This window comes from Thermobia domestica, chromosome 3 (assembly GCF_964235325.1).
Source record: "Thermobia domestica chromosome 3, izTheDome1.hap1.1, whole genome shotgun sequence".
Taxonomy (NCBI): Eukaryota; Metazoa; Arthropoda; class Insecta; order Zygentoma; family Lepismatidae; genus Thermobia; species Thermobia domestica.
This window is the reverse complement of record NC_137456.1, coordinates 265,302,870-265,324,985: the sequence shown is the minus strand read 5'-3', so window position 1 is coordinate 265,324,985 and position 22,116 is coordinate 265,302,870. Positions and strand designations below refer to the sequence as shown.

The following is a 22,116-nucleotide window of genomic DNA, read 5'->3' as shown; positions in this document are numbered from 1 at the left end:
GACGAATTATGGTGTTCCCGAAAAAATGGAAGAAGTTAATCGACAAAGTAGTTCATGTTCAGTTTCATAATGCTATTTTCAAATAACAACAATTTATTCTCAAGTTTTACCTCCAAAAAATCAGTACTTTTTTTGACAATCTGATATTTTCCGTTTCTAAAAATCAATATTTCTATAATTCTCTCATTAGTTTTCCGCTTAACCCAGCTAATTACCTCCATTCTTCTTCACATCCACATTTTGAAATGTTTCAGGCATTTTTCTTCTAGTATTGCTGTGCAATGTCCATGTCTCTGACCTATAAAGAACAATATTTAACAGGAACAATTTTATCAGTCTTTTTCTTAACAATTGAAAGTCCTATAAAATAGTATTTTCTTCCTCCTAAAGGCTTCTTTCGTCATTCCTATGCTTGGTTTTATTTCACGTTCACACTTCATATCATTACTAATAATACAACCCAGATATTGGAAACTAATATCTGTTCTATTTTTCTCCTTCTCCTTCTATATTTGACACACACACCTTCGTAAAAGTCACTATGGCTTTTGTCTTTCTAACATTTATTTTCATCCATAGTTTTCTAATGTTTTTTTAAATTTTTTTTTCAGATTTTGAAACAAGCACCGTATCATCTGCAAACCATATACACCTATTCATTCTACCTCCTACTGAAATCTCATCTTCTTTATGTAGGCTGTTTTTCACCATCTCTTCTAGATAGATACTAAGTAGTATAGGCAAAAGACAACATTCTTGTTGAATTCTCCTTCCAATTGCTCTCTCTCTCTCTGTCATTTACTCCCCTATTCTAACACTCACTTGTTGGTTCGTATATAATTTTCTGACGAGTCTTCGATCTTTCCATTTCAACCTAACTTTCTCTAGAACTTACAGTATAACAACAATCCCCAATTCACGAGGTCAAAAGCATTTTGTACATCAAGAAATACCACATATATCTCAATAATCTATAAATCCTTTCCTTTTTCTCTAAATCTTTCAGCAACCACCCTTAATAATCCAATGGCATCTTTTGTACCCTTACTTCTCCTGAACCCGATCTCTTCTTCCTCAACATTTTCATGTGTGCCTCCATACAATGCCTTCTGTTCAGAATTGGAAGATTTTTTTGCTGTATGAGATTTGAGACTAACAGTTCTATAACCCTCACATTTCTTTGGGTTCGATTCCTTAGCCTTCGGCATCATATTATTTTCCATCAGGAAGTACTTTGGCCACTCTCGTATTTCATATATATTATTGCAGAGTCGAAGCAGTTCTTTCTTGCCCTTGTCCCCTATGTTCTTAAAGAATTCGATTCTTAAATTATATATTCTGGTTGCCTTTCCATTCATGTGAGTAATCAACATATACTTCCCATCTTCCTAAGACTCCACTTCTCTTGCTGATAACCTTTTCGTTTTTATTTTCTACTGCCATCATATTGGCCATCGTAATAGCCCATTCTCTCACCTGCAGTTCAATAGATTTCACCTTGTATATTTCTTCATATTTCCGAACTCTTCTCTTCTCGCATTTTTTTTGAACAACTTCCCGTGCTCTATTTGTTTACTTTGGAACTCTTTATTTAACTTCATGTACATTTTTCTGCCCTCTTCTGTATCAACCAGTTCCTGAACATTGCCCTGTCTTTCTTTCCTTCATTTGTTTGCAACATCTGTTATGTAAGCCATGGATTCTTAGCCATTTTATGTTAGGAGTTATCTACTACTTCTTCTGCAGTCTCCTGCCCCTATCGTTTCCTTATTTGAGTATTTTTCTTTGAATATCTCAACGGAAAGATTTCTTATCTCCTCGTTTCTCAACTTCTCATTATTTCACATCTCGTAGCTACTTTTCTTCTGCTTATATTTTTAAGTTGCATATCTATTTACTTGGGCCAACACAAGGTTACGATCAGAGAAACTTTTAGCCCTTGGAAGGCTTTTCGCGTTCTTCAATCTATTTCCATATATGTCCTGAATCACAACATAGTCTATCTGGTATCTTCGGACAATTATTGGGGATTTCCCTGTACATCTTCTTCTCTTGTGCTGGTTGAACCACGGGTTCCCAATTACTAGTGAATTCTGTATACAGAAATTAAACAGTCTTTCTCCCCTTTTATTTCTTTCGCCTGAACCATATTTGCCGATGACACTACCTTCCTGTTTTTCTCCCAGAACTGCATTGAAATGTCCCGTTACAATTACATATGCACCCCTCTTGTTCCTGTGTGCAATTTTTCCTATTTTCTCATAATTTTCTCTGCTTGGTTTAATGAAAACAAATTCAACTATAACATATTAAAACGATTCACATAATTCTTTGACGCTAATAATCACGTTAGAATTCATTGTTAATTATTATTGTATTTTAACACATGTACAATTGACAATACTAATTTATAAATTTAAATTATCAACAACAATTAATGCATTAGATTATGGAAATACAATAAACAAATAAGATATACGTTAAATAATGCGAATAGTTTCAAACGGACTCAATAATTAGTATAACAACGTCAACAAACAGTGTAGGAAGCAGCTACCTAGAAACTAATAAAATTAGTTAGAAAACAGGAGAAAACAAAACTATCTACTTTCCTGCACGTTAAGTGGTTACTTAGCTAAATAAATTATTTAGTCAAAAATTTTAAAAGGCATTTCAAAAGGAATTTCTCATCTAGAGTAGGATGATACCCATGGCATAATAATAATAATAATAATAATAATAATAATAATAATAATAATAATAATAATAATAATAATAATAATAATAATAACATAACGTGACACTAAAATATTTCAATGAGTAAAATTTATGAAAATAATTTTAGTTACGTTTCGAAAAATTCCTTTTTCCTGAAATAATATATTATTTCAGATCATCGCGAGGCCAAAATCACGAAGTAGAATCATTTAAAAAATAATATTGGGAAGCCTACTTAATTATATATACAATTAAATAAACAGCTGGAGAGATAAAAGTAAGAAAATAAAAAGCTATTTTCTATTTTTAGTCCATATTCATATAACGGCCATTGTTAAAATTTTATTGTGTTTAAGTGCAACCATTCTTAAAGCAGTGTTTGCGATATTTTTGAAATTAGTAATCATTACAGTATACCTGATTCGGATAGAAAAGCAGCACATTATAATACATTAAATCAAATAGAACAACCAACTTTCAATAAGAAATACCTATATAACATGGATATGCCCAGCAAGTTTTTCTTCGGAGGACCCCACGTTCGTTTCGTGAGTCCACATTTATACATACTAAAAGCGAATTGAAAGTTTTATTTCAGGATGCGGAAGCGTTAATTAACTCACTCTGCATCAGGAGTAAAAGCATTAGTAACTTAGAAACTATATATTATTACTATTTGCAGTTGAAACATTGATTTTACACTTTATAAACTTACATTTTTCTGCCCTCTTCTGTATCAACCAGTTCCTGAACATTGCCCTGTCTTTCTTTCCTTCATTTTTTTTTCAACATCTGTTAGGTACGCCATGGACTCTGAGCCATTTTATGTTAGGAGTTACCTACTACTTCTTCTGCAGTCTGCTGCCCCTATCGTTTCCTCATTTGAGTATTTTTCTCTGAATATCTCAACGGAAAGATTTCTTATTTCCTCGTTTCTCAACTTCTCATTATTTCACATCTTGTAGATACTTTTCTTCTGCTTATATTTTTAAGTTGCATGTCTACTTGGGCCAGCACAAGGTTACGATCAGAGGAAATGTTAGCCCTCTGTTGTAGGAAGTTGTAGGAAGTGTGCCTATAGACTATTCATAAGAAAAGAAAAAAGTTTTAGGAAGTTAATTTGTTGAACTTCTTGTTTGTGTACATTTAAAAAGATTCAAAAATACGATGAAAAAATACCATCAGAAACAGATACTCTTACGCAATAATCTAGTAATATACTCGCAACTTGTACATGGATTTAGGTAAATAAAAGTAACAAAGCAGGTGATTAATCGATCAGTGGCGTTGGCAGAAGTCTGACCCGCCACTCTGTCTTTAACTCCACACGATTACAGCAGATTAGTTATATACTGTGTTCTTAATATTTTTCGACTTTTGTCTCTACAATATGCATCAAAATTTACAGAATGCGAATGCGAGTAGAGCATCACAAAGCGATTGTTCAAAGTTATTCCTATTATTATTCGTCTGTTTAACCAAATTGTCAGAGTGCGCAAGGTCCCTATTCTATTCTCGGTGAGAGCAATAAAGTTATCCGGTATTGAGGTAGCATCATGAGCTAATTGTAGTGCTGACTGAATTAAGAGGTAACAAGAAAGCCAGAAATAATGGCGATAGGAGCCGATGCGTTAGCCACATAGCACTTAGTTGAACGTGAGCCAACTGGGAAAAAACACTGGGCACCATGAAGTTCAATTTAGTATTATTTGCAAAATTTGTCTATAACTCAAATCTGTATAACTGAAGAATGCCAAATGTAATCTATTGCCTATCTATCTCTCCTGCAATTCTCCCTACCTCTGCCTATTGAAGGAAAGAAATTACCAAATTTCGTGTCACAACAGTGGACGAAGTGTTCGCCGAATATATTGGTCACATTTAAACCGATGACTCCAGATAATGGTTGGTGTATAATATGTGTGTGTTCAAGTTTTAATCTTCGTGAGGCAATTATAACCGCTCTGTTTGATGTGTTTCTGGGTATGCTATTATTCATTATTGCACTAATTACACTAGTCGACATATTTCCCTGGCACACGGAAGAAAATACCTGATTCTAATACGACTTTTCACGTAGAATTCGAATCTGCAATTAGGTTTTCTCCATTACCCTCAGTTTTCCCGTGACAGAGGGATTTTCGGGAAATTTCTTCTCAAATTTCTCTTTTTTCTACCATTTTCAGACCTGTAGCTCGGGTACCCTTAGGTATATTGTACGTTAGTTTGATTTATGCTTAGTAAGCCCTCTAACTTTCATAAGAATCGCATTATGCTTTGTAGAGAAATACACATATTTATATAAAAATATGCTATGTTTACTGCTCATTTTACCATATTCATTAGTGTAGATAAAATCGCATATGCCGTCCACGAAAGTTACAATATATGCACGGTTTGTAACTTATTGGATTTGAAATAAAACATATTTTCAATCATGTATACGCCGTGCCACCAGTTTTTGTATGAGGGAATTTGTAGGGGGATTTTGTGGGAAATTCCATCCAAAAAGTAGTTTATAAGATATTTTGTTTTGACCTGCTATTTGTATATAGTGATATAGAAACAGAAACTGCACTGAAACATAATTTTAGGTCTATAATACAAAAGAAGTGAGTGGTATCTTCTTAATAAATGAACACATACTTACCTTAACTAAACTGTTTTAGTTGTCGACTTTCTTCTGTGTCTGGCTCTTGGAACATCTCTTTTGAATGTATAACAGTAATAAACTAGTATTTGTGAATTCCACTGTCCCTGGTGTCTCTTCTCCATGTAGTAAATGTCCTGATGAAAACGTTCCCCATGTTCATCACTAACAGCACGAAGAAATCCAGATGGGAGTCTAGAAAGTGAACTTTAAGGGACATGTTGCAACTAGTGATGGGCAGTGGGAATATTCCCGGTGGGAAGGAATTTAAAAATGGGAATATTCCAGGGTTTTTTTCCCTGGCCTATAAATTCCCGGGAAGGAATTTATTTCAATTTCTCTACTTTATCTTCCAAATTATAAGAACCATATGACTAATTACTTTATTTTAATATATTATAATTTACTTCTAGGTTTTAGAGAATATGGTGGTTAAAAAATTAAAAATTATTTGACGGTACTTTATATAACTAATAATATGAGTTTTTAAGTTCAATTTCCATTTGCACTAAAAAGTAAGGTAATTGTTTAGTATTGGGAGGCCAAAACTAGCAAAAATTAGGATGATTTACGGAAGAAATGGGTTGATAGTGATGTTCAAGTAGTCAAGAAAGTATCGAACTCAATTTGTTAGGGCAGTAGGGGATTTATACAAAACGGAAAGGTAAGTAGAAGTAATTTATGTGAGAAAAGAAAGTGAATTGATGGTAACGAAGATAGAAAACAACGTGCCATCCGGGGCTCTAACCCGCCTTCATTCGCTACCGCTCGCTCTGCAATGCTGTCTGAAGTTAATGTCGGTAACGCAATTTAACGTATGAAACCATAAAACAACCACATCGGAATAAAATATCGCAAAAAAAGTAGGTGCAAAAGCTTGCCCCCAATGCTAAAGAACAGCCAAAATTAGCAAAGTACTAATTTACGAATGATGGAAAGGAATCATTTTGTAAAGTAATTTAGAATTATGTAGCACTAGAGATGAAGTACTATTAATAAACCCTGAACCACCATTAGTAATAGACGTCTTTCTGTCTCCTCTCTCTGACTCGAATTTCTGAAGAGGTTCCCGGACTTCTTTTACATGTGAATTAACTATGGAAATTCGAGAAATAGGTAGAAAGAAAGGTCGTGTATGGCAACGTTACGTGCTGAAATATAAAGATAAGTTGAAAGTATCTTGAAAATTTTGTGAACATAAATCTGTATGCGCAAATGTTGATAAATTGATGAGACATGTATCTTCTAGCATTTACCCAATCTAATTGGTTTATAACATTTATAAATTTAATGTGTTTATAATATCAGTAATAAAGTCAAGTTGAGCAAATCCACTTACATATAAATTTAAACTGATTAGTGGTTTAAAAGTATTAATTTTTTCACACATAATTAATTGATAGAACATATTGTAAATAAATATACATTTATGCGTACTCTCTAAATATAATAAAGTGTTAATAGAGTAACACAGTACCGTTCAGAATATATATTTTAAAGAATACTCTGTGGACAACAGTAATAATATGGTGTGATATAAAAATTAATTCACCTTTGAAATCATAATATAGTAATAGAGTGCAATTTTCTTTCTGATTGAACATAAATTCCCGGATAAATTCCCATTTTGGGAATCTTCCCGGGAATATTCCCAGGGAAAATATCTTCCCGAAAAATATCTTCCCGGGAATTTACCCATTACTAAGTATATCCACTCCAAACAGCCAATAGAAGAACTGTTTGCCCCTAAAAATTCTTAAAAATTTTCCTAAAAATTCTCAATTAAACATTTAAATAAACACCAAACTGCTTTCTCAACCGGAGTTAAGAGATCCTCAATTTCTTGGTCACGAATCAAATATCTTATTTGGAGACAAACAAAAATCCCTCGCTTGATTTTAGCGTCACTAACCCGAGGAAATTTTTCTTTAAGGTAAGGAAATCCTGCTTTAGTTTTGTCCATTGCTTTAAGAAAGGTTTTGAAGAGCCCCAACTTTATGTGAAAAAGAGGTAGAATTATCTTACATGGGTCACCAGTGAGGAATAAACAACATTCTTTTGTCCAGTAGTTAATACACGCTTTGGCCATTCCTTCTTAATGTAATGTTCCGCTTTGTTTCTGCTGTCCCATTCGCAGAGGAAACAACAATATCCAAAAATCGTATAACCATGCTACAAACCCATTAACAAAGAAATAACTTTTAAATCACTGCCAACGTTCCACTTGTATTTCTCATACTGAATTCTTTCTAACACTATATATATATATATATATATATATATATATATATATATATATATATATATATATATATATATATATATATATATATATATATTGTTTTCATAGGTTTCCTTCATATTAGTTGAATAAGCCAAAGACACTGAAGGAAATTTGTTGGGCATCGTGCAAAACGACAGCATTCAAACTAGTTTTGAAGTCAATGAACAATCTCCACTCTGTACTTATATGTGCATGTCCGAGCGTATCCATCAAAGCACAAACATTGTTACAATTGACTAAATCAATTTCTTGAAAATAGTAGTTTTGAAAGTCTGTATGACGGTTTCGAAAAATACAAACTGTAGTGTCACGATGGAGCAGATTCCAGCCTTTAAGTCTACAAGCAAGAAGTTCTGCCTGTAACTTGGAGATTTTTAAATCCCGTACGAGGTCATTTAGTTCACCCTGAGTTAACAGATGGTTATCCAATGTAGATGCGCTTTCTACATAAGTAGGATCATCTTCTTCACTTGGAACTTCAGTAGTTGCCAGAAGTATGTAATCCTCATTTACCATAAGATGAACAGGAGGTACTGGCAAAGGTAATTCTGCACTGTGTGGAACTGGCCTAATTGCTGATGGCAAATTAGGGTACTGTACTGTGTGCTTAGATTTACTGGCTATTCCTTTTATCTGTGTCATACAAAAGTAGCAGTCTGATCCTCCCTCCCTCTAGATCATCGGTAATGCGATATGCATGTTTCGTTCACCATTTGCCCTCCCATTCAGACGTTTTACGCAAGTACAACAAATGTAGTGTGAAGCCAAATTCTTATCTTGGTCTCCTACAAAGCAGCAAAATATAACTGATAACACTTCCTCACAAGTGGAGTAAAACATCGACGTAGCCATTTAAATGTCATCTCCCACAAACATAACAGATTCGGGTGATTTATACACTTCCTCGGCATCTTGTATCCTGTAAGGTATCACACACACATATACACACGAATCTGCACTCCATCAATCATGAACCAGCAAAAACGTAATCTAACTCAGTGCATCAGCACACAACACAATCTTTTCGAACTCCACAATGCACAAACATTTCAACTTACACGCGGCCACATCTAAAAGACGTCCAGCGTGGACCGTCACTCAACACTACTGACAGTCATCAGGCTACGTGAGTCATCAATTTTTTATGCGTTGTTGCCAGATCAAAATATTACAAAGTGTTTTGTTTTCCACAGAAAACATGCGTGTATTTGTGCTTGTATTTGTGTATTCATCTATGTGCCGACAATAACACGCCAAGGTTAGGGTTTGTGTTTGGTAAAAGTCTTGCATAATATATTCTTTATTACCTATAAATATACACAATAGTTTATATCTCTAGACAGAACAATGTGATTTACATGAAAGTAACATTATTTCTTAATTAGACATAAAACTATGTTTTATTGCAGTTTCTGCTTCTGTATTACTATATACAAATAGCAGGTTAAGACAAAAGAAATCATATAAACTATTTTTGGAGGAATTTTCCACAAAATTCCTCTGGAAATTTTCTGATACAAGAATGGCGACATGGTGTACAGTGGGCCAAAGAAATTCTTGATGTACAAAGTTCGTGAGTTAGGCAACCCACTAACGCTCGCTCCAAGATTAATTACGCCTGATAGAGTAGCTAGAACAGCAGCATGAAGTTGTCCCATCTGTTAAAAGAACAAGTCGTAAAGACTGTTTTTGTGAAGATGTGAGGAGAAACGCTTGCTGATGAAATAACAAAGAAAAAGGGTCTTTGGATACTTGTACTCAAAGTAAAGAGCACAATACCAGAAAAAAATATACGCACATCAGAGGCGACGATGAGAAGATAACAGTCGGAGAACTTAAATAATCTTATAATTAATTCAAATGAGGGATTATAAACAAGTTAACTTACTTCAAATGACTATGTATATATGCGTATCAAATAATATGCGTATAGATTATGGGGTATGTGGAATAGGTTACTTTTAAATAAAAACAAAGCCTTGCACCGAGTTTGGAAACTATTAACAATAGTCATACCTGCAAATCAATTAACATATGGGTCGACCATTCGAGATAAGAGCCCAGCCTCCAACGAAAATTTTGGGTATCCAACAGGGCCTGAGCTACTATGTTCCGGCGTCACTGATTGATACGTAATATTACTTCCAAAGTAGAACTTGTACGATCTCATTATTCGTTAAATGACTCAAAACTGCTAAATATTGGTATGCAGTAATTTATTTGTAAATATTAAATGAGAAATTCGATAACACTGAAACGAGTTGAAGAACCTATCCATATTAAGGGTATTTCCTCTTAGGTTCTAAATATAACTGAAGGTGCTTGATTTGGATAATATTTGTGAAAATTTACACATTGAGACACAAGGAGAAAAGAGGAGAACATAGTGTCGATAAACAACCATTTAAACATGCACGAAATTAACGGTTATTATCAAATATAGAACAATTAATAGAAATAAGTCTGTAACTCCTTTTCTCCATTCATTTTTCTTCCTTTATTTTCAGATTATATCATCTCTGAATTTCTCCACTGGAGATTATCTTTCATTCAGCAGCATCCAACTGGAGCTCAGCCTTGTAAATGAAACATTTTAAAAACTTGTAAATGGCGAAGGGGACACTCGAACTCGAATCACCGGTTTAGGAAACCACAATGATAACCACTCACCTAAAGCCTTAATAATTTGGGCGCCATTAAATAAAGAGCCTTTTTCTATTCGCGTAAAACAGTGAGTTGTTAATAGTCAAGTTGAAAACACAGGAATATGTAATTAAGAACTCGGAGGGTATTATATAACTGTATTCACTAAATAAGTAACATTTCTAATTTTTAAAAAAATAAAACAGAAAACCCATTTATTTTGAATGAAATACCGCGCAAAGATTGTACTCGTAAACAAACTAAAGACAAATCAATTACCGCGTAGTAGTTGTGGTTCAATTGTCAAGGTGCTTCACTAGTAATCTGAAGGTAATAAACTCGGATCCACGAACGACAAGTACATATTTCTTTTACTTGAGAATTTTCGGTGGCGATTGACTAGCGATGACACATGTTCCATTATCTTCAGATATTTGAATATTCGGATGTTTCAATACATGGCCTATCAAATCTTTAATAATAATAATAATAATAATAATAATAATAATAATAATAATAATAATAATAATAATAATAATAATAATAATAATAATAATTTAAAAATAATTATTATTATGTCATTGAAGATTAAAAGTTGGAACTTATTATCACACAGGCCATAACATTACAACCAGAAACCTGGAATTTGGCAAGAATATTTCGGTTTTGTTTAGTGTTGCCCACGAGAAGAGGAATTTCTCATCTCGTTTCTAAAACGAAACAAGGAAAATTGAGACGAGAATTAACATTTTACATTCGAGACGGGACAAAATTAGCTCAAATTATCGTCTTGCTTTGGAGACGAGAGTTGAGAGGAGACGAAAATTATCGTAAATATTTCCCGTTTTACCTCGATTCTCGACATAGTGTATGCCCATTCTTTACGTAAAAATTGCTTTCTAGACTGAATCTTATACGCTACTTTGTTACTTTGTATTTCGATCTCATTGAATTTATTATGGTCTGTGTACGTATTTTTGTAGCAAAGCCTTTATAATTATTTCTGCATATCCTAAATTTAGATTATTATATGCCTTGCTGTTCAGAGATATTCAGTTATTTTTATGACAGTTATTTTCCTTAAAACGTTCAGTAGAATACTTTCTACATGAATCTATAGTGTAACGCTTTCGTTTAAAATTTTCGTAGTTACAGAGGTGTGCCCTGGAGGTCCGGACGAGCTCCCGAATTACCTATTTATCTGTAAGTTTTGTATAATTTTAGGCCAACTTCAATAATGTTAATAAAATTATTATTATTATTATTATTATTATTATTAGTAGTAGTAGTAGTAGTAGTAGTAGTAGTAGTAGTAGTAGTATTAACAAATATTTAAGACCTCAATATTACGTCCAATTGCAATGTAAATAAGCACACTGAAGTTGATAGAAAAAGAAAAGAAAAAATAAGAGATTTTTGACTGATTTGTGTCCGAAAGGAAAGAGGGGCAGAAAGAAGGTGTCAGCTCCTGTACAATATTAATATCGAAACTTCAGATGCTTAAACAGAAACTAAGTGGATTTGTCTTCATAACGATACATAGTAAGACGCTTTCTTTGAATAAAAAACTTTGGATTATGTACGAGTTATATTGATATTCTATCAAAATGTACATACGAATATGAAAAACAATAGTTGCTATTTACAAATTTTGGTTGAACGGATATATGGAATGCGTTGGAAATGGCGAACGAAAATATTATTATTAATAGCAGTAGGAGTAATAGTGGAAGACGTTCGGAATAATTGATAGGAAACAATATCGCTTCAAACAAATTTATGACCCATAATAGGCCCTAAACATGATCCTTATGTATTCATGAATTGTTTCCTCATCACATTCCGTTCTCCTACAGAACGAATCAAGGTTGTGTAAATACATGTGACGTCATATTGCTAGTACAATATTTCTTCTCCGAAAAAAGCCGTTTCCAGTCTAACTTGTAACACCGAAAGAAATTGAGTATTTTTCATTTTATTACACATCAGAAGTATGAATATTTTAGTTTGGTAAAAACAACTTACCGCAGCGGAAATCGAACCAGGGATCCCTGCATTACGAAACGAATGCTCACACCACTACACTAAGAAAACTCTGCTAAATAAGAGTCAAAAAACATTCGTGTATGTAGCAAATTGGACACATTTACGATAACGAGGAAACACACTGATTTCCGTCATGATAAAAACTATAGTCGAGAGACTTTAAATTTAAATTAGGAAAAAAGGCATACAAACACGAAAAGGATATGAAGGAGAAACTAGTTTTAAGAGTAATTCGACCCCTTAACTGGAGTCTGATGCCTGAGACCCTTTTCGTTTATGATTCACCGAAAGTATTTCCGTAACTTGTCTCTATTATACTTAGTAATACTTGCTTTACAGTTATTTTCAGTAACCTTGAACGACAGAGACACGAACACAGATACATCGTGGACATACAATTCCAAAGGATCACCAACCGGGAATCGAACACGGAACCGCGAGCACTGAACTATCTGAGGCAGTGATGACGTGGGTCAATGACTCACCACCCACCGTGACCCACGACCCAACATGGTCCAACACTCTTCGTGACACACTCTGACCCACCAGACAACATGAGCGACTCGGACCCATCTCGAGCCACCACCAACCGTGATCCACACTGATCAACCACCAACCGTGACCCACTCTGACCCATCACTCACCATGACCCTCTTTGACCCACCACACATGACCCACTCTGACCCACCATCATCGACTCACCACCCACCGAAACACATCGTCGTCAACTCTGACACATGATCTACGGCTTCTTCTTTACTGACTAAAGAGTTAATACTTGTATAAAATCATGTTTTCAGTTTTAACTAATCAGACTTTGAATTTGATTTTAATTTGAGTTACTTACAAACGAACCCATTATCAATTTTGCATATATAGTAAGTGCCACCCTCAACTTTTACAATTTTTGGTGGGAGCGTTTGCACTCTAAAAGTCTTTTTTCTGCGGAAAACGAAAAAAATATCCGTTTCCCTTTTTGCGTATAGTAACTAAATACATGTTATTGATTTTTTGCAGTTTCCGATTGTCCAAACCTTCTGGTGTATGTATTGTGTGCATTATAGTAATAGAAGAAAATTGTCACTTTGTTGGAATTAAAAAAGAAGAAAATTTAAGAACCACCTGAGGTTTAATTAATATCATGGCACTCACGGTAGAACAAAACGAGCCCTGAGGTGCTTCTAAGGCGTTCCTACTACCACCACTAACTACTCTTACTACTGTTACTACTAGTAGTACTACTGCCTGTACTATGGATTCTTATAGCAAAACTGCACGCGTAACGTAAGTAAATCACTTTTTGAGTATTATTCTCTTATTTTGATGAAAAAAGTGTTACGAAAACTTTAAAAATAAGTATAAAAATAAAAAAAATATTTGACCCTGGTTTGAATCTTCAACAAAAGCAATTATAATTACTAGCCCATTACGCTAGTACACTTTTTTTATATATTTACTTTATTTTCCTATATACATGATATTAAAGAGTAGATTTACAATGGAGAACAACCATGTCTGATCAACAAAGTGAAGAAATAAAGTGATGATTTTTTTCCTACTTGTAGAGTACCACCTTAAGAAAGTGTTAAAACGTTTTTTTCCTCCAAAAACTGACACGTCTTCCATCTTATTCTTCTTAAAAAATCCATGTAATCTTCCATTGTGAGGAGAGATCTATAGATGTCAATATACCAAAGAGTACTGGGTATTAGCCATGATACGACGTTATTTTTAGATTTCGAATAGTACTTGTAGTCAGGGTAAATTATTATTTCAGGCAAAAAAGCATTGAGGGATGTACGACATATTAACCCTAGCATCGTTATAAGTTGTATCCAAAGGGCATTAACAGTGTTATACTTTGTAAGTCTATGTATCAATGTATAGTCGTCACAACTTTTTCCACAGGCACTTGAGTACACTCGGCCACGAACACCACCAGTAAGAGTTCCTGGATTTCTGCTATGTGGAGAGAAACGGATAACTAACCAGAACGCGTATTTAGCTCCTATGAATAGGGTGGAGCGTGATTTAAAAATATCCTTCTGAACACTGGTGAATTTGTCTAAGTTTTACTTTCAAGGCCTGCATTACTCTTCCTTTATCATTTCTTTCTGTATACTTACCTCAGATTAGTATCTCTAATATGAAGACGGCAGAATTTGGTAAGTGAATTTCGAGGTCATTTTTAGCGAGGTGGTAGTGCACATTTAAAGAATTGATATTAGAATCTGGGAGAACGCAAAGGGCAAAAATAACGGAGGAAAAAATCTTTAAAAGTTTTCTACTCGCAACATATACTGCAAGACGCGCAAATTTACGAAGTGACGGTGTGGTAGAGTGAGGACTCATATGCAAAAGTTTACGGGTTCAATTCCCGTTCAAGACAATCTTTATTTATTTATTTATTTTTTGCTTCAACCAATAAGGTAGCGATTTTTAACTAGAAATAAGACATTAATTCACCATATTTCTATAATGAATAAAACAATAGGAAATTTCAAATCACTGTAAAATCTTTCAATGTTCCATGTTACCTAGCAAGAAAATTTAATATATTCCGTAAATATACTCATATCACGAGTTATATTATGGTTAGCACAGTCTTTGTGTAACAAGTGTTCTTGACGCTCCGTGTCTACATCTGTTGATAGTGTGCGAATTGCAAAGTAGTTAAGAAGGAAATCCCCTTTGCTAATACTGGATGTGGCTATAACCAAAGGAGATTCCCCCTCATTCCCCTTATAATTCGCACACTGTCAAAAGATGTTCACACGAAGCTCCAAGAGCATTTTTACACAATGATGGAGGTAACAATAATGTTTACGGAAAAGATTAAATTTTGTTCCTAGTTAACATGGAACATTGAAAAATTTACAAGTGATTGAAAATTACTACTGTTCTAATTCAATATAAACATATGGTGAATTAATAGTTTACTTATAGTTAAAAATTGCTTCTTTATTGGTTGAAGGAAAAAAGTATGATTCGAACGGGAATCGAAGCCGGGACCCTCTGCACTTGAGTCGCAGATTCTTCTCACTCCGCCACGCTGTCACTTTATAACTTTTCACTTCGTACGGTATATGCGGCAAGTAGAAAACTTTAAGACGGTTTTTCTCCGTTATTTTTGGCAATTGCCCTCTCCCAGTTTGTAATATATACTCTTTAAATGTGCACTACCAACTCGCAAAAAATGGACTCGAAGATCACTTACCAAAGTCTGCCTTCTCCGTGTAAGTGAAAAAAGAACTGTAGGCATCTTCTGACAAGGAAGGGTCACGCAGTGGCTCCGCTCAGATCCGAACGAGACAATTGTGTTTGCATTTGATATGTTATAATTAGACGAATCCCAAAGTTATACGTGCCACCGGGCGGAATGTCGTGAGTTACAACATATTTTGTAATATAAAAGCTACAAAGCTGGCAGAATAGTTTGAACCGAGTCATTTGTTCGGAAACAGTTGGGTAAATGGAAAATTCGGACAATACGTATCCCATCATTTTCAACGACAAACATTTTTGGGGTAAAAACTTTGTCCCAGTGTTCCCGCAGGGAACCAGACGGGGTCCAACTCAAAATTTTCAAATGGCAAGGGGGTTTAAGTAGCACATCATTTGAAAGCGGTTGTAAAATGAAAGAAAATGCAGCAAGTCTCGACTCTTTACAACAACCCTGTGCAAAATGGCGATGTGTCAAAGTGTAAACGAAAACTTAATTGAAAAGTCCATGCTCACCCCTATAAATCGGAAACGGTAAGACAAATGTGAAAACAGGAAAGGATGTGTGGCATTATTTTCAAAGTACAACGATTAAAGTGAAAACGTCTTTTCCCAGGGTCCCCACATGGTCCCAGGTGGGGTCCAATTAAAAAGTTTGAAATGGCAAAAGTTTCAAATAGCAAAGACATCGTTTGAAAGCTGTTGTTAAATGAAAGAAGCGGAATTCGACAGCACCGTTAGCCTCCAATGTGGGAACATATTCATTTTCTTGTTATACACTGGTGGAAACCACTTCATACAGGTGAAATGTGTTGTGTTGTTGTTGTGTTTTATTATCATACAGGTGAATCCTCGTTCACAAAGCTTTTAAATTTTAACAGTTATTACGTGCATGTGTCAATCTAAAGTACATGATAAATTCATATGCGGGAACACAGGAGAGAACCCAAACAATAGTAATACGGTTATAGTACATAATATGTGTATACAAGTAATATTCCAATAAAAGAAAATAAAAATAAAAACAAAAAAAATAAAAATAAAAGTAAATAAAAAAAACTTAAAAATATCCACAGGAGAGAAATAATAATATGGGTGAGATTTAATGTAATTTTGTTTGGTTATAAAATTGTAATTGTTATGTTTTGTTGTTTGGTGTATGTATGTATGTTGTATTTTGTTTATATATGTGCACTAAAAAATTTGTTTTATATCTTACAGCAATAAAGATGCTCCAAGTAGTAGCAGAGACCCGAGATTAAATTCAGGACTCGGATTAATAAGAAAGCCCCACCCCCAGTCATGGGTAATTAAAAAACGAAAGAGAGAGAGAGAAAGAAATATTAAGTAGAGAGATTAGAAAGAGTTAGGGGCAGTTGCCACTGCCGATAAGTCCAAAGTTATTGGCAATGGCAGGGGTAGTGGTGGATTCAAAAGAAAAAAAATGAAAGAAGACGGAGCGCATCTCGACTTTCTACGACAACCCTGTCAAAAATTGCGGTGGGTCTAAATGAAACAAAAGCTTAATTGAAAACTATTGCCACCTTGAATCCAAGAGGGCCGCTTCAAACCTATGTTATTCATAGTAGAAATCTAAATCTCTATTTTTCTCTATTATGTATTTAGAAATAATAGGAAGACTAAAGAAAAATTGAATTTCGATTCACTTCAACTATTATTTCATTCGGTAACAACACATATATATTTTGTTCTTAATGCACGTTCCTCACGGTTCTCTGGACATTATTTACTTGAATATAACGAATATGCGATGAACTCTGATTCCCTACTCATGCTGCTAAACAAAAGTTGAATACCTTCGGGTATTTTTCTAATTTTGTCATACGTAGTTCATACAGAAAGATCTTGGTGCACCAGTAGGTCGGGGGCTCTATTGTAACGTATTCGTGATGGTTACATTTGTATGTCATTCGTTGGTTTGATCGCAATACTTCAAGCAATACCAAATATACAAAAAAAAAATCATTTGCAAGATTGGCAAGTAGTACCAAAAATGTGTAAGTCATTTCAGTACATCAAGCTGCGTCAAACTTTGTTGGTTTGGTCACAGTATTCCAAGAAATAACAAATTTCTATACAGACTCATTTTACACGCTGGCAGCCACATTGGATTACTGATTATACTCTTTGATATTTTGTGGATATCTACTATTAACCATAAACGTTCGCTTCTCCAACACCAGTGGTGTGAGCTGGATATGCGTTCGATAAATAGTGCGGCATTTTGAACTAAGAATGTTGCGTTTTAGAACATTTTGCATATTTTAGTCACTTATTAATCAACATTAATGCCAAATTTGTTTTCGAAGCTTCAGCAGTTTGGTACGCTTATCCTTTCGATATAGGTTTGAAGCGGCCCTCTTGGATTCAAGGTGGCAATAGATTTTCAATTAAGCTTTTGTTTACATTTTGACCCACCAGCAATTTTGCACAGGGTTGTCGTAGAAAGTCGCGATGCGCTCTGTCTTCTTTCACTTAACAACAGCATTCAAACGATGTCCTACCTCTCTTGCCATTTGAAACTTTTTAGTTGGACCCCAAATGGGAACATGTAGAGACCCTGGGACAAAGTTTTTACCCCAAAAATGTTTGTCGTTGAAAATGATGGGATAAGTGTTGGCCGAGTTTTCCACTTACTCAACCGTTTTCGAAAAAACGACTCGGTTCAAACAATTATGCCAGGTAATTTTTTTGTAGTTCTTACATTACAAAATATGTTGTAACTCACGATATTCCGCTAGGTGGCACGTATAACTTGGGAATTCATCTAGTTATAACATATCAAATGGAAACACAATTGTCTCGTTCGGATCTCAGCGGAGCCACTGAGTGACCCTTCCTTGTGAGTATTGATATTTGAATTCTAATAATAGCAATAGGTTTTATACTAATACTTGGCTTTCAAGACACACAGCCTGTGAGTTTTCCGAGGGGCTAACTGCTGAAAAATACATTTTTGCATCACTATAATATATATATATATATATATATATATATATATATATATATATATATATATATATATATATATATATATATATATATATATATATATATATAATGTAAAAAATGGATGTAACTACGAGTATGTGTGTCTGATCACGGCCAAATTGCAAAGTCAAATGAAGTGACTTTAGATATATAGTTATTCTATAATCCAAAGTGGGATGTTATCATATCGTTTTGATTATCATAAATATGAAGGAGTGCAGATGGGAGGACAATATTAAGATGGATCTCGCAGAGATTGGAATACAAAGTAGAAACTGGATGCAGTTAGCTACGGATATAAGTCAGTGGAGAGTTTTTGTGAACGCGGCATTGAACCTCCGGGTTCCATGAGCCATAGAGTTAGTTAGTTAAATATAAAGGAGTAGTAGGGATCCGAATTGTTGCGAAACAAATTGAGTATCTCACAAGCTCTTAAACTTACAGAGCTGAAATTCAGTATATTAATTTTTTATTGAAAATAAAAATAACGTCACACAGCATCTTTTAAAATACTTCTTTATGATAGGGATGGCACTTTCTATATATGCTAAATTGATAGCGGGTTGGTTTGTAAAAATAACTCAATTCAAACTAAAATTCAAAGTCTGATTAGTTAGAATTTAACAACATGACTTTATTACAAGTATAAACTCTTTAGTCTGTAAAGAAGAGGCCGCGGATCATGAGCCAGAGTTGATGACGATGTGTTTTGGTGGGTGGTGAGTCGATGGCTGGTGGGTCAGAGTGGGTCATGGTGGCTAGTGGGTCAGAGTGGGTCATGGTTGGTGGTGGGTCTTGGTGGACGATCATGTTGTGTTGGGTCACAGTGGGTCACGATGAGTGGTGGGTCATTGTGGGTCGTGGGTCACGATGGATGGTGGGTCAATTTGTTCATTGACCCATGTCTTCACTGCCTCAGAAAGTTCAGTGCTCACGGTCCCGTGTTCGATTCCGGCTGGGTGATCCTTTGAAATTGCATGTCCTCGATGTATCTGTGTTTTGGTCAGTGTCGTTCAAGGTTACTGAAAATAACTGTAAACAAGTATTACTAAGTAGAATAGAAACAAGGTACGGAGATATTCGGTGAATCAAGAAAGAAAATGGTCTGAGACATCATATTCCAGTTAAGGGGTCGAGTAACTCTTAAAACCAGATTCTCCTTCATGTTTTTGCATGTTTGTATTAGGTGTGGCCATTTCCGGAAAATATTTTGCGGTTTCCGGAAATAACATTTTCCGTTCTCCGTGTTTTCCGGAAAAATTTTTCTTTCCGTTTTACTGGAAAATTTTCCGTCCTCCAATTTTCCGGAAACTTTTTTGTTTTTTTCGGAAAATTTTAAGTCCTCCGATTATACGAAAAATTTTGCATATTTCCTTTCTATTTTTCCAGTTTCCCTAAGAATTATATTCCGTTTTCCGTTTTCCCTGAAAATGTAGACATCCCTAGTATTTTTATAAGTTTAACCTTTTAAAGAGTTCTGGTATTATCTGTCAGGAAAGTAAATGTACACCCATTTTTCGAGTCTGGCATTCCTGCTCTCTATCCGTGGAGAGTATGAGAATTAAATCAATCAAATGTTTAAGGGGCAAAATGAAACGTTTAATCTGAATAAGACATTGCAGAGGGACACAAGCTGTGAATACGAATAGTGCATAGTGTAAATTAAGGACGACACCAAAAGTGAAAGCCAGAAACAGCTGTTAAACTTAGAAAAAAGAGTAAAAATTGTTGAAGTGGGAACATAAAACAAAATACAACAAATACGCCGACAACTAAACGATCACCACGCCATGATCTTGGTATAGTGGTTAAGGTGCTGGCTTACAAATGCAAAGGTCGCCAGTTCGAATCTTCGGTGACGACATTTTTAAATTTTTTTGTTAATAATACATGCAGCTCATGAGAGATAGTAAAAGAGGTCGTATTTAATCTTTCGTAGCAATTATTATTGGTAATGTTTAGGACTGATAATAAATTTTGTCTTTTGCGTATTGCTTTCATTCTTTTCTTCATTTCAAAAGAGAAGAATATCCGAACTAATGCCACCAAAATTCCTCATATTTTGAATGTAAACGCCATTTGCAATTAGTAAAGTATAAAAATTGAACGTTCCGATGTAGCTGCAAAAAGTAAAAAGACAAACATGGAAGTGGAGTGTTCGAATCCATACTCACGGTTATTAAAAATACAATTTCTACATGCCTTACATCTCTCGACCACGTTTCTACGTTAGCAAGTAGGAGGTATGTGTTTAGGTTAGGCTGATCAATACGTTTTCCAAAGGCGCCCGGTTTAGCTCTAACGCACCACAGGTGCGAGAAGAGAGCAAACCACTTTTTCTCTCTCCTTCTGTGTGTTTATTTATCTATCTATCTGTATATATATAACGCTATTTGTGAATGCCATACCCCCCTAATTTTCAGCGGATTGAGACGAAATTTGGCACAAACATTAATTGTTGAAATATCTTGATGAGTTCGTTAACCAGAATAATCAGATGAAAATGTTCAAAATAGCGGCCCTTCAAACTCTCAAAAATTTCCAAGGGAACCAAATTTCGCCAATAAATAGGTATTTAGAAAGTTTCAATAACTTTTCCTCTTCTACTGAAATATTTGTGTGCAGAGACTTATTGAAATATTGGACCCGATTAATCGCATAAATAATGTTCACGCCCTTTCGCTACGGTGAAGCTTTTTCTTTTTTTTGCAGGAGGGGGTTATTGTCGTATCGGAACAAGATGATTGTTAGTGGTGATATGAAATTACACATTGAAAGTGAAGTAACTTGTGAAACGTGTTATTCGAAAGAATAATATAATAAATGTGCTTTCCCCTAACACAGAGAACTGTAAATCATGTATTTCGAGTTCGGGGGCGTGAATGGCGCGGAATGTTATTTGATTTGCTTTCTAGTAACACATTGCATTGCAAATAAAGGTAGACAACATTAGTGGTAAGTAAAATAATAATAATAATAATAGGTGTTGTTTGTGGCAAGGCAGTATCTTCCTCAATTCTTCTTCAAACGTAATAATTGTAACGCCATATCTCCCTTACAAACAAAATATTAGCAATTTGTATCGAGAGAACGGGAAATTGTAGAGTGATGGGAGCAACGTTGGACAGTATGCACTCATAGTACTCAGAAAAATATGCGATTTCAATGCAAAATGAACGAAGAGTCATTGTCATGAGTAGTCATGGATCCACTGCAGAGCCCTCTTTAGGCAAAATGTCGATAACTTATATCGAGAGAACAGGAGGTGATAGTGAGATGGGACCAACTTTGGACACCGTGGATCCATAAGGCGCATCGAAAAAAATTAAGGGGGGGCGCCAGCCAGCCTTACTTATTTCCACATAATATAAAATTATATTGTCGAAATACACAAACGAGTTAGCTAGTAATATTTCATATTATTATTATTATTATTATTATTATTATTATCGACAGCGTCTTTTCATTACGTGTGCATGTTTGACATGAAGCCAAAGAGAAGGTCCATCATTCGTAGAAAGAATAAGAGTAGTCAGTTACT

General features: G+C 34.7%; 1 protein-coding gene across 2 annotated transcripts in view; it reads left to right on the top strand.

Moving 5' to 3' along the window:
- LOC145681637 (uncharacterized) overlaps positions 1-22,116 on the top strand; it is a 302,173-nt gene that overhangs the window by 235,320 nt on the left and 44,737 nt on the right. Inside the window, exon 6 of one of the 2 annotated variants that reach the window (XR_014130848.1) lies at positions 13,359-13,625. The exons of the other annotated variant lie outside the window; for it this stretch is intronic. The gene's annotated coding sequence lies outside the window, so the exon portion shown is untranslated. The remainder of the gene's footprint in view (positions 1-13,358; positions 13,626-22,116) is intronic. 2 annotated transcript variants of the gene reach the window in all.